The sequence below is a fragment of the Mandrillus leucophaeus genome, unplaced genomic scaffold, assembly GCF_000951045.1.
Source record: "Mandrillus leucophaeus isolate KB7577 unplaced genomic scaffold, Mleu.le_1.0 Scaffold50, whole genome shotgun sequence".
NCBI lineage: Eukaryota > Metazoa > Chordata > Mammalia > Primates > Cercopithecidae > Mandrillus > Mandrillus leucophaeus.
In genome coordinates, this window is record NW_012105365.1 from 6,077,139 (window position 1) to 6,090,995 (window position 13,857).

Sequence of the window (13,857 nt, forward strand, 5' to 3'; positions counted from 1 at the left end):
CTGTCTTCTTTGAACCACTAAGGTTTGTTTGTCTGCGGGCCATGACTAAGGCTGTGGCCTTTCTCTGATCTCGCTTTTCCTTTTTGGCCTATTCCTCTTGGTCCCTATTATAGAACACCAAGGTTGTCAGGTTTAATAATGCCTCCAGATTTTGTTCAGGGCTCAGGGCTTGCTTTTGGAGCTTTCTCCTGATAACTGTGGCTGATTGGGTAATAAACTTATCTTTTAGTATCAACTGACCCTCTAGGGAGTCAGATGACAGGGGAGTATATTTTCTTAAGACCTCCCATAGCTGCTCGAGGAAGTCGGAAGGATTTTCTTCTTTTCCCTGAGTTATTGTGGACATCATTGAATAGTTCATGGGCTTTTTCCTACTTCTACTTAGTCCTTCTAGAACACATGTCAACAGATGTTTGTGACTCCAGTCTCCATGATCTGAGTCAAGGTCCCCAGTGGGGATCCATACTAGGGATGGCTTGCTGACCAGTAGGGAATTTGTCCCTTTCTTTGGCTGTCATTCTATCATTTACTTGACTAAGATACCAGGTATTTCCAAACTCTTGGACTGCAGCTAAAGCTGCATTCTTTTCATTAAAGGCCAGGGTTTGATCTAACAATAGCATGACATCTCTCCAAGTGAGGTTGAAGGTTTGCCCTAGACCCTGTAGGACATATATGTACCTATCAGTATCATCTGAAAACTTCCCCAGGTCTACCTTGATCTGCTTTAATCAGAGAGGGAGAAGGGGACATGTACCTGGATTGCACCAAATTCCCCTCCCCCTGCAGCTTGAAGTGGACATAACCGATAGCTCAGGGGTTTTTGTGGTCCCTTGGAGATTTCCTTGCATGTTTCCTTCTGGGCAGGGGAGATTAGAGGAGGCTTATTGTTCATAGGAAGTGGAGCTATGGGGAGGCTAGGATATGGGGATAAGCTGAGAGGTCCTCTTGTGGGATGTGGATTGCAAACTTTGCATACTTGTGGATTCTCCTTCAATGAAAAGAAAGCTTGGACATAAGGTATTTCACTACTTTTGCCTTCCTCTTAAAGAAAATGTCAAGCTGCAGGATAGTATTGTAATTTATACTTCTCTTAGTTGACCATTTTTCCCCCTCTGAGAGAGAATATTGGGGCCAGGCCACGGTGCAGAAAATAAAAAATGAGCCACCTCTTTTTCAGGGTTTCCAGGTTAAATTGGTCCCAATGGCTTAGGATGCATTTCAAAGGTGAGCCTGTTGATGCCCGAGTGTTTCCCATCTGAAAGAAAAAAACTGGCCTTGGTTTTGGTTTGTTTCTTTTTACCCCACTGCCCAAGTACCCACAATGGTCCCAGGACCTTACTGATTGGAATAGTTGTGCTCACCAATACAGCAGCAGATCCCCCCTCTTGCCCAAGAACCTGCAACAGTCCCTGGATCCTGCTGATTGGAATAGTTGCACTCACTGAAGCAGCAGCAGAAACACTAGTTTTCCTCCTAGACCAAAAAGAGGACTGAGAAAGGTCGGATTTAGTGGCCTTTACTGGTGCATTCTCGAAAAATCTGCACCCTTGCCTTTCCTCTTAGACCACAAAGAGGACCAAGAAAAATCGGATTTAGTGTCCCTTACTGATGTGTTCTCAAAAACCTGTTAGAGTCCTAGGCATTTTCTCCTGTTAGCATTAGGACCTTACCCCTGCCTTTAAAGAAGATATGCCCCAAAAATGGAGTGGAGGGCCATACCCTGAGGGAGGAAAGGGATCTCCAGGGTTGGAAGAGTGATGACTTTTGTCCTCACTTCTCATCATATGAAGAGGAAGGATATAATTTCTGAAGCTCCCCATATCCTAGTTTCAGGAATAGCCTTTGTTAGGCCTGCTAGTCTGAGGAGAGATCCCAAAAGGATAGATGGTCACCCCTCTGACGGGGCTTTGGCCAAAAATTATGTCTTTCTGTTTGGTGAACTGGGTGCCTAAGGAAAGGAACAGAGTCCCAAAATTTATACTAGAAACCATTCTTATAGGAGAAACTAGAAGAGCACCAGAGACAGGGAGTAGTTTTTAGAAGTGGGACTAGCCTCGAAGAAGAGAGGCAGGAGGAAGTTTGTTTGACAGGCGTTAGGACCCAGGAGGCAAGGATCAGGATAGATAGGATAGATGGGTGAGTCTCGATTTGGTGACATGACTTTGAGAGTTCTGCTAATGGCTGCAGGGTCAACCAACTTTTTGTTGGGACCCTGGAGCTGAATGGCTTTCCTCTCTGTCAACCCTTGGCTCAGCCTGGAAGTACAGGAAAAATGGAGGCTGGTTCCAGGCAAACCGATGCTCCCAACTTTTTAGCCCCCAAATTCTAATGAAAAATAGGACAGAATAGCAGGACAAGCACCCAAGATGTGTCCAGAGTCTGTTCCTTCCAGTGGGTTCATGGTCTCATTGACTCCAGGAATGAAGACGTGGACCTTCACAGTGAGTGTTACAGCTCTTAAAGCAGGTGTAGACCCAGAGAGTGAGCAGCAGCAAGATTTATTGTGGAGTGTGAAAGAACAAAGCTTCCATGCGTGGAAGGGGACCTGAGAGGGTTGCTGCTGCTGGCTGTGGTGACCAGCTTTTATTCCCTTATTTGTTCCCACCCATGTCCTGCTGATTGGTCCATTTTCCAGAGTGCTGATTGGTCCATTTTACAAACCTCTAGCTAGCTACAGAGCGTGATTGGTGCGTTTTTACAGAGCACGATTGCTGCATTTTACAAACTTCTAGCTAGCTATAGGGTGCCAATTGTGAGTTTTTACAGGGCACTGATTGGTGCATTTTACAAACCTCTTGTAAGACCGAAAAGTTCTCTAAGTCCCCACTTGACCCAGGAAGTCCAGCTGTCCTCATCTCTCAGAATTGCCATGGGGGAGGGGAGGCCCTGTTAAAGGGGTCCCATGGTCTGTAAATTATCATTAACAGTATGTAAGTCATATAAAAGCCTCCACTTCTCAGACTTTTTGGGAAAAATGAAAATAGGCTAATTTCAGGGGCTGGTAGAACATTCAAGATGTCCAGCCTTTAACTGTTTGCCAGCTAACTCATGATCCCTCTGTAATTTCTCTCCCTTCAGAGGCCACTGTTCTACCCAGACCAGATCTTGAGAGAGCTACATCAGAGGTAGGGGAGGAATAAAAAAAATGGCCGTTGTTAGCAAGGTGTCTGCAGAATAACCCCCCATTGGGCTAATAGGTCCTGTCCCCAAAGATTAACAGGGATGGGCATGATTACAGATTGTATAACTGCCTTTCTTCCTTCTGAATCACAGCATTTTAGGGGGCTTGTGCTCTGTTTGTCTCTGTACACTTCCCCGATGCTGACAATCTTCTGTTTCTGAGTGACCCAAGGCCAAGGTTCTGGCTAATTCTGATCACTAGTGATTGAAATGTCTACCCCTGTGTCCAATAAACCAGTAAAATTATTTCCAATTTTAAATGTAATCGTGGGTCTCTGATCAGTGATTAATTTATTCCAATATATTCCTGTGGCTCTTGTGCTTACAAAACTTTCCTTTCTCCCTTCCTTCCCATGGGCATTGGGGATCCAGTATGGTAAAATCAGTAACTGAATTATCTTTGATCCAGGGGAAAGAATATGCAGACCTTTACATTTTATCTTAAGCAATATCTCACTTTGATAATCACTATTGATTACCCTAGGAAGCACATTAATTCCATTAATGGATAGACTAGATCTCCCCAGGACTAATCTTATGGTTCCTGGAGGCAAGAGGCCACAGATCCTGGTTGCAACCCTTTTAGGGTCCTCTCTTTCTTTTATCACTAATTCATGGAGCAGAGTAAGTCCAGTCCTGTGCTCCCAGTAGTGACCGCTCTGAGAGAGAGCACTGTGGGCTTTCCACCTGACCAAGGAAAGCCATTGGCATTGCTCCAGTTGGGAGCAGGGACTGGGGCTGACCCCTCAAGAAGTTTCCAGACTGATTTCCTATGGGGTTGCCATTTTTATCAAATTTAGACTTTCTTTAATTTGCCCAACGTTTCCCCTTTCTACATTGGGTACATATATAAGGGAGTTCTTTCCCTGAGTTAGCTTGGTCTCCACTATGGGAGCATTCCCTCTTCATATGACCTAGCTCTCCACATAGAATACACTTTTGGCTTCTCTCCCTTTTCACTTCAGGAAGCCTTAATGCCATAGCTAATATTCTGGCCTTGTGTATCTCAGTTCCTACCAGTTGACATGCTCTTATCAGCTTCCCAAAGGTGGTTTCCTTTCCTCTGATTGCATACATTGCCTGCTGGCAATCCACATTAGGTTTTCAAAAACCAATTGCAACAGTAAGATATTAGCAGCTTGGGCCTAACTAATTTGTCTTTTAATAGTCTGAATTAACCGATTGATAAACTCAACAAATGGCTCCTGAGGCACTTGTCGAACATTTACAACAGAACCATGCTCAACTCCACTCTCAGAAATTCGGTCCCAAGCTCTGAGAGTGCACAAAGACACTTGAGCATAGGCCTAGGGATCAAAATTTAGTTGTTGTACATCGGCATGAGGATCACTCCCCTGGAACGTAGCAGCTGTTATATTTTGCCCTGCCGCCTGATTCTAGTTGGCTTGTGGTTCACACAATTCATCATATTCTGCCTTCCAGAGGAGGTGTTGGCTAGGCTCCAGAGTTGTTTCAGCCAGCATTGACCGGTCCCATGGGGTCATACAGAAGTGGTCTGCTAAGGCCTCAATTATTTCTTTTGTAAATAGGCTAGCAGCTCCGTTTTCTTTAATGCTTTTTCTTAGTCCTTTAAAAGTATCAAATGAAACACGTTCATATACTTGATTACCATGTCAGTCTTGCATTACCAGGCAGGCTAAGAGCTCCCCTTCTAATGCTGCTTGCTAAAGACAAGGTCCCATAGCTGAAGTATGTTTCTTGTCTTTTTTCTTACTTATTGTAGGAGGGGGTTCAGGCAAACCCTCCATTCCCTCTTTGTTATCTTGACCTGGTGATAGCCAGACTGAGGGAAGAGGAAGTGATAAGGCAGGTGACATTTCCTCCTCCTTCCCCTTTTAGGCTCTTCTGTGTATAATGGGACTAAAGCCATCCTTCCTGAAGCCCATAGTGTTAAAGCTGAGGCTGAGACCCTTTGACATTGCCTTTGCATGTAATATTGTTTAAGATTTATCCTTACTTGTTCCTAGAGTTCTACCTCTAGTGTTCCTTCTTCTGGGAGCCACAGATTGTAAAAGACCACATTTCGCCTTAGTTCCCTTAATTGAGCCTGCGAAACTGATACTCTGCTAGCCTAAAGCAAGTGTCTTAACATTTTTATATACCGTTTCTGTTGAGCTGATAACTGTTGTCCCATGATGAAACCTCAGCTTGACCCAATTTCCCCTAGAACTTGGTAACCTTGAATGGGCATCAATGACTTACTGATTACTCACTGACTTGACTGCATGGTTCCTTTCTTCACCTTCGTTTTCAGGGGTTCAGTCATGTTTCTCATGCTTCTTTCACATCTTTCCTCACTTTGCAGCTCTCCTCACATTTCCTTTGCAGCTTGTCTTACGAGGGGCTCCAACTGTGTGGGGGGTCTGTTTCTGACTGTCTTCACACGGGTTTCCTCACCCTAGGGCACCAGTTGAGGCAGCGCTTCTTTCACAGGGACACTAGCTGTGGGGGAATCTATTCCTGCAGACCCCTGATTAGGTGACGGATGAATAAAACGTACACTGACACACAGATATTCTGCTCTGCCAGTCCAGCTGAGGGTCTGAGCCCCTTACCGGCTCCAAGCTGAGTTCTGTAAACAGTTGCCACTAGGCCTGATCAGATAGTCAGGCTTGCATTTATTCAGTAAGACTAATTAGCAAAAGTTGTGAGTAAACACCACTAGAGGGTAAAGATTAAAGGTTAGGTTCCCAGGCCTAAAGCAAACACCATTTGTGGGTAATAAACTTCTGCTGACCCCCTCCCCATGCCCCCAAGTAGGAGGCAGTAAAGTACCCCTGGTAGGACAAAGGTTAGTTTTAAGCCCATGTAAGTAAACAGATTAGTAAAATAAACTTCCTACATTCCTTTGTTTACTACTCTAATCTATTTAACTAAAGGTAATGGGACCAGGCCACCTTTGGCCAGGTTTGTTACTGAAGTCAGGTGAAAACCCTCAGGCCTTCCAAAAGGGTTTTGTGGCTATCCTAACTAATATTTTTCCCACCAGCCTGATCAAATCTTAACAGATAAGTAGTTGGGTAAATATACTAGATTATTCATCTCTGTTTGTGTTCTTTAAAATATATCTGATGGCTGAAAGAAAACTAATAACATTATCAGATGAAATGTGAATGCACATAAGGTTAACATATGATACATTTATTGTAAGGGGAGAGGTAAAGCAAAGTATATTTTGCTAAGATTTTTATTTTCACTGGAGGTAATAAAACATTATTTCTAAGTAGAATGCAAAAAGGCAAGTATATAAGTTGTAAATCCCTAGGATAATCCCTAAAATAAGTATGCAAAAAAATTAAGAAAAACATGAAATAAGTTTAAATAAAATACAAAGATGTTCAAGTAACTCAAAAGGAGACAGGGAGGGGAAATAAGAAGAAGTAAACAACAACAAAATGCTAGACCTAAATTGAAAGATATCAATAACTGCAGTGAATTCAAATTCCCTAAACATGTCAATAAAGAGGGTGTCAGAATATATTTTCAATATGCAAAAAAAATTAGATTCTGCCTATAAAAAGTCACTTAACATAAAATAATATAAGGACAGTGATTCCAGAATGGTAGTATGAGTTGTATCACGGAACTTCTCAATGAAACAACCATAAATAGTGAAAACAACAATTTGAAGTCTGAAAAAAGTCTTAAGGAATTTCAGCAAGTGGATAAATTGTTATTCAATGAAATATACTAAGTCTTAGTGTGAAAAATGAGTCTCTGACCCTTGACTCACTAACTCTTTCCCCACCAACTATCAGTCTAGAAATTACGGTTTCTACCTAGACATCATCGTTTCTCATCTCCCTGACTTGATCTAGTTAGGTATGTGTCACAGAAGCTGTATTCCAGGCAAGTACCGCCAAAATGTCTGGTGCTTCATTTCCTACCAAGTCCCCACTCTTACAGATGAAGCTATATATAAGATATGGTATATAGAGGACTACGTGCTCACAAACAGGGTGTTCCCCATAAGTCCTGCTCTCGCAAACGAAGCAGGACGTTCTCGACAAGTCCTGCTCTTGCAAACGAAGCAGGGCGTTCCCAATAAGTCCTGCTCTTGCAAACGAAGCAGGGCGTTCTCGACAAGTCCTGCTCTTGCAAACGAAGCAGGGCGTTCCCAATAAGTCCTGCTCTTGCAAACGAAGCAGGGCGTTGGGGGCCTGTTTATATGTAAATATCTTGAAAATCCAGAAAGTCAGGGAAAGTTCAGAAAAACAACAATGTGTCTTGTGACTTGGCAACATTCCGCAAACGACTGTATAAAATACAGCGGAGCGCACCATTCGGGGCGGCCGCCATGTTTGTCTTGTCTTGTGTTGTCTTGTGTGTTCATTCCTTTGTTTAGGAAACACGCGGACCCCAACAATGGTAGGCTGAGAATACTCTGCCCCAATCATTCTAGCACCAGCTGACATTTAGAGCTGAGTTTCCACACTATGAGAAGTAAGCCAGAGGAAGGGATACCATTGTTGACAAGCACCCCATTCATAGCTCAGAATTGTCACTTCAAGAAAAGTGGTTGTGCAAAAGGAGGGGCATGAGGGTTCTGCCCAAGATCAGAGACAGGTCATAAAAACAGAGAGTTCTATAGCTTTCCTAAGGAAACTACATAGATGATCCCAGATGATAAATCAAATCCATAGGAAGAAAAAGAAATCAGAAATTATAAATAAGATGCTTAATTTGACAAACTGTATAAATATACACTATTTCTCTTTTCTTCTGTCAGTTTCTTTGAAAGACACAAAATTATATAAAGTAATAATTATAACAATGTATTGTTGATTTTTTTAGAAGATGTACACATAATATGCATAACAAAAAGCACCCGAACAAGGAGAGAAAGGAATAGCCCTATAGGAGTATAGGAGCAGCATTTTCTATAACTAAGTGGAATAAAGTTAGTATAATTCTGAAGCAGATTCTGATAATAGGCACATTGAAAGCTGCAGAGAGACCAAGGAGAAAACTCAAAAACACAGTAAAAGAATCATTAAATGAATTAAAATGTTACACTGAAAAATATGCAATTAATAAAATAAAAACAAAAACAAAAGAAAGCACGGGTTACTAAAATGTATATGAAACATAAAAAAATTTTAAAAATAACTAATGGAAATCCAATCATAATCATAGCATTACATGTAAATAGATGAAACAATTCAATCAATGATGGTTATTTTTTTTTCCTATCTATGCTTTTTAAAAATAATTATTTTTTAAGGCAAGGTATAAGTGTAGTAAATAGTATGAAATTCTGTTATGACCTTTAAAAATTATATGCAAGTTTATTTATCTGAAGTTAATAGAAACAATGACAACAAAAAGTGAACTAACCAAATCACAAAATAATGCATGCTAGTTTCAATTTGTATAATCTCAAGTGTAAATAGTTACAAATATTTCCAGGTTTTACATATTTTCCTTCAATTGGAATTTTTTTATTATTATACTTTAAGTTCTGGGGTACATGTGCAGAATGTGCAGGTTTGTTACATAGGTATACACATGCCATGGTGGTTTGCTAAACTCATCAACCTGTCATCTACATTAGGTATTTCTCCTAATGCTATCTCTCCCCTAGTTCCTCACCCCACTACAGGCTCCAGTGTGTGATGTTCCCTTCCCAGTGTGCATGTGTTCTCATGGTTCAACTCCCACTTATGAGTGAGAATATGTGGTGTTTATTTTTCTGTTCTTGTGTTAGTTTGCTGAGAATGATGGTTTCCAGCTTCACCCTTGTCCCTTCAAAGGACATGAACTCATTCTTTTTTATTGCTGCATAGTACTCCATGGTGTATATGTGCCACATTTTCTTTATCCAGTCTATCATTGATGGCCATTTGGGTTGGTTCCAAGTCTTTGCTATCACGAACAGTGCCACAATAAACACACGTGTGCATGTTTCTTCATAGTAGAAAGATCTATAATCCTTTGGATATATATCCAGTAATGGGATTGCTGGGTCAAATGATATTTCTGGTTCTAGACCCTTGAGGAGTTGCCACACTGTCTTCTACAAGGGTTGAACTAATTTACACTCCTACCAACAGTGTAAAAGTTTTCCTATTTCTCCACATCCTCTCCAGCATCTGTTGTTTCCTTAATTTTTAATGATCACCATTCTAACTGGTGTGAATTGGTATCTCATTGTGATTTTAATTTGCATTTCTCTAATGACCAGTGATGATGAGCTTTTTTCATATATTTGTTGGCTGCATGCCGAGGCCTGCTTGGTCATCGAGATCCTAACCCAGCGACACTAAAGGAATTAAAGGCACACACACAAATATAGGGTGTGGAGTGGGAAAATAGGGGTCTCACAGTCTTCAGAGCTGAAAGCCCCAAACAGAGATTTACCCACATATTTATTGACAGCAAGCCAGTGATAAGCATTGTTTCTATAGATTATAGATTTACTATAAGTATTCCTTACAGGAAACAAAGGGATGGGCTGAAACAAAGGGATGGGCTCTGGCTATTTATCTGCAGCAGGAACATGTCCTTAAGGCACAGATCGCTCATGCTATTGTTTGTGGCTTAGGAATGCCTTTATGTGGTTTTCCATCTGGGTGGGCCAGGTGTTCCTTGGGCTCATTTCGGTAAACCCACAACCTTCGAGCGTGGGCATCATGGCCATCACGAACATGTCACAGTGCTGCAGAGATTTTGTTTCTGGCCAATTTTGGGGCCAGCTTATGGCCAGATTTAGGGGCCCATCCCCAGCATGTCCCTCTTCTTGTTTTTTCAGGGCAATAAAAGTAAAGGCAGCTTTATCACAGCAAGCTACTTTTCACAGGAGTTGGGATATGCATCTGTAGACTACATGAAGACAAACAACACAGATTAATAACATAATCATCATTGAAATCACAGAGCTTCCAAGTGTTTTTAAATCTATTTTAATGGGTTACTAGCTGCTAATCTGTCTGCAGCTCCTTCAAGCACTCCACTTCCTGGCATTAAGGTCAGGTGTGCCTGGGATGCTATAAATATTTGTTCTTTTAATTTTGCAATATCTGAAGGCAAGTTTGTAGAGTGTCCTTCTAGATGCTTTTTTATTCTTTCCCAAATTTTGGTCTTATTAAGAGCCATAATAGTTTCCACAAATCCTTATGTTTAGCTCCTACAGCAGGCCATATCATATGAAGTTGAGGTGCCATTGTACTGCCGTGTTTACAGATAATAGGAACTCTTGTCATATTTTCTAGTATTTCTACCATCTGACCATTTTGTTTAGACCAGCTGAACACAGTGTGGCCATGCCATGCAGACTAAGAGGTGCAATTCAAGCTAAACATCCCTTTAGGGGACCAATCAATAATGATTCCATAGGAATCATTGCCCAGAACCTCTGCCTGTTCTGCAATGCAATCTTTCCAAACAAGTATGTTCATTATTTCTGGCCAGGTCCAATTCTGTTTACTAATAGGTTTTTGAGGGTAGTATTCCTCAATTATAGGAGCAGATTTATTATGGTAAATACTAAGGTCAGAAAGCATGTGTAACTGTCATAGAGTGATTACATCCAAACATTATTGCCAGCCAAGATTGATAATTTTACCCAATAAGTGTAATTGCTCTCTGTGTCAGCCCTTTTTGAAGAAATACTCATGGCCATGGTGATCAGCACTATCATAGCTATCATTACATTACTCATTATGACTGGTTGTCCCACTTTCCTCGGATTTTCTTCACAAAATCTCTTCTTCAGCATCTGGCTCATGATAAGATTTCAGGTGTCTTGATGATATCCAAATCAGCTGTTTGCTCTGGCCTGGAGAAACACAAGCATAACCTCTACCCCAAGTTATTATTTTACCTATTTCCCAACTTTTTGTTATCGGATCTCTCCACTAAACCAGTTGTTCTGCTTCTGTCTTTGAAGCTGGTTTCTGTAGATGCTGTTTAGCTATTGATAGCATCCGACCTTTAGACAAGCTCAAAAAATTTAAAGTCAATAATGCTAGATTCAGTTGTACATGAGGTGTCTCGTAATCCCTGTTTCCTCCTTTTTGCTTTTGCAACTGCTGTTTCAGGGAGAGATTAATTCTTTCTATAACATCTTGTCCTTGAGAATTATATGGGATGCCAGTAATGTGTTTAATATTCCATGTAGAGAAAAATGGAGCTAGAGCTTGGCTAGCATAGCCTGGGGCTTTAACCATTTTAATAGAGGTTGGAATGCCCCTCACTGCAAAATACTGCAAAAGGGGATGTTTAACACAGGCAGAAGACTCTCCTGACTGCCATGAAGCCCAGGCAAAGTGAGAAAAGGTATCCCTACATATATGTTCATAAGCTAGTCTCCCAAACAAGGGAACGTGTGTGACATCCATTTGTCAAAGAGAATTAGGTTCCAATCCTTGAGGATTAACTCCTCCTGTAAAAGATGAGGAATGCACCATTGGGCATCACTGGATAACAGCTTCAGCTTCGTTCCAGGTAAATGTCATATCTGCTTTGAGACCAGAGACATTAACATGGGTTAAATTGTCAAAGTCTCTAGCATTAGATATTGCTTTAGCAACTAGGTGATCAGCCATTTGATTCCCTGCAGTCAAAGGTCCTGGAAGAGGGTATGAGTCCTAATGTGAGTGATGTGAAAAGGGTGCATTCTACTCCTGACTGCTGTTTGCGACTGGGTAAATAAAGTCATCAGTTGTTCATGTGTATGAAATTGTAACTGATCATTTCAGTTAATTGTGTGGATTGAACCATGTATGAAGAATCCGAAATCATATTAATAGGTATACTAAGAGCAGTCAATACCTCAATTAGAGCTACAAGCTCTGCTTTTTGAGCTGAAGTATAGTGCATCTGAAAAACTTGCACCTTTCAAGCCAGAATAAGAAGCTTTACCATTACTAGACCCATCTGTAAAAACATTCTCAGCACCTTCAGTTGGTTTAAATTTAGTTATTTTAGGGAGAATCAGTTAATTACAGAAATTGAAATAATTTCATTTTAGAAAAATGATTATCAAGAATACCCACAAAGTCAGCTAAATGGGTTGGCCAAGTGAGACTATTTATAAAAGCTTGCTGTATTTGTGCCTTCATGAGAGGGACAATAATTTTTCCAGGATCATATCTAAGTAATTTAACAATCCAACTTCTACCATTTCCTATCATAGTAGCGATTTGATCCAAATAAAGAGTTAGAGTCCGTGACTTAATATGCGGAAGAAAAAGCCATTCAACTAAGCCCTGTTCTTGGACAATAACACCAATAGGTGAATGATGAGTTGAAAAAATTAGCAAATCTAGAGTCTTCTCTGGATCTATTCTATTTATTTGGGCTTAATGTACTTGCTTCTCAATTAGCTTTAATTCTACCTCGGCCTCCTTTGTTAATTCCGAGGGCTAGTGAGACTAGGATCTCCTCCAAGGATAGAAAATAGATTACTCAGGGCATAGGTAGGAATGCCTAGAGCAGCTCTTTTCCAATTAATGTACCCTAGTAATTTTCAAAAGTCATTTAATGTTTTCAATTTATCCCTACATATGGTTACTTTCTGTGGCATAATGATAGTGTCATTTACTAAGGTCCCCAAGTAGGAGTAAGGAGTAGTAGTCTGAATTTTGTCAGGAGCTATAATTAAAGCAGCATGAGAAGTTGAATTTTGCAAGTGATTGTAACATTGGAGTAATATTTCTTGAGTGGGGGCAGAACAAAGGATATCATCCATATAACAAATAATGTAACATTGTGAAAAAGTTTTATGAGTAAGTTCAATTGCTTGCCTTACATATGTCTGGCAGATCATTGGACTGTGTAACATGCTTGTGGCAACACTTCCCAATGAAAATGCTTAGCAGGCTGCAGGTTGTTTACTGTAGGAATTGTAAATGCAAACTGTCCACAGTCTCGCTCAGCTAAGGGGATAGTAAATAAACAGTCTTTTAAATCTGTGACTATTAAAGGCCAAGTTTTTGGAATCATAACAGGAGAAGGTAGTCCTGGCTGCAATGTCCCCATAGGTTGTATAACTGAATTAATGACTCTTAAGTCAGTTAACATTCTCCACTTACCTGATTTTGTTCTTAATTATGACAACTGGAGAATTCCAAGGGGAAATGTTGGAGCTGTTTCCTTTTTCTAATTGTTCAGTAAATAAGTCCTCCAAAGCCTCCAGTTTCTCTTTACTCAGCGGCCATTGTTCTATCCAAATTGGCTTATCTGTTAACTATTTTGAAAGTATAGGTTCTGGAGGCTTAACAATGGCCACATCAAAAATGATATCCTAAACCTTAGCAGGAACTTTGTCTTTCTGCTTGAAGTGGTTCCTTTAAACCTTGCAAATTTTTCCTAGTCCCATACCAGGGACATACCCCATTTCATGCATCATTTGTTGACTTTGAGGGCTATATAATTGTTCTGTAATTAAAACTTGTGCTCCCCATTGTTGTAATAAATCTCTTCCCCATAAATTTATAGTTATGGATGTTGTAATTGGTTGAATAGTCCCAGGATGTCCATCAGGCCCTTCACAATGCAAAATATAACTACTTTGATATACTTCAAGGGCTTTGGCAACTTCAACTATGTTAAATTGAGCAGATTGAATTGGCCATGCAGACAACTAGTGCTGTAGAGAAATGATTGAAATGTCCACTCCTGTATCTACCAAACCTTTAAATTTCTTTCCCT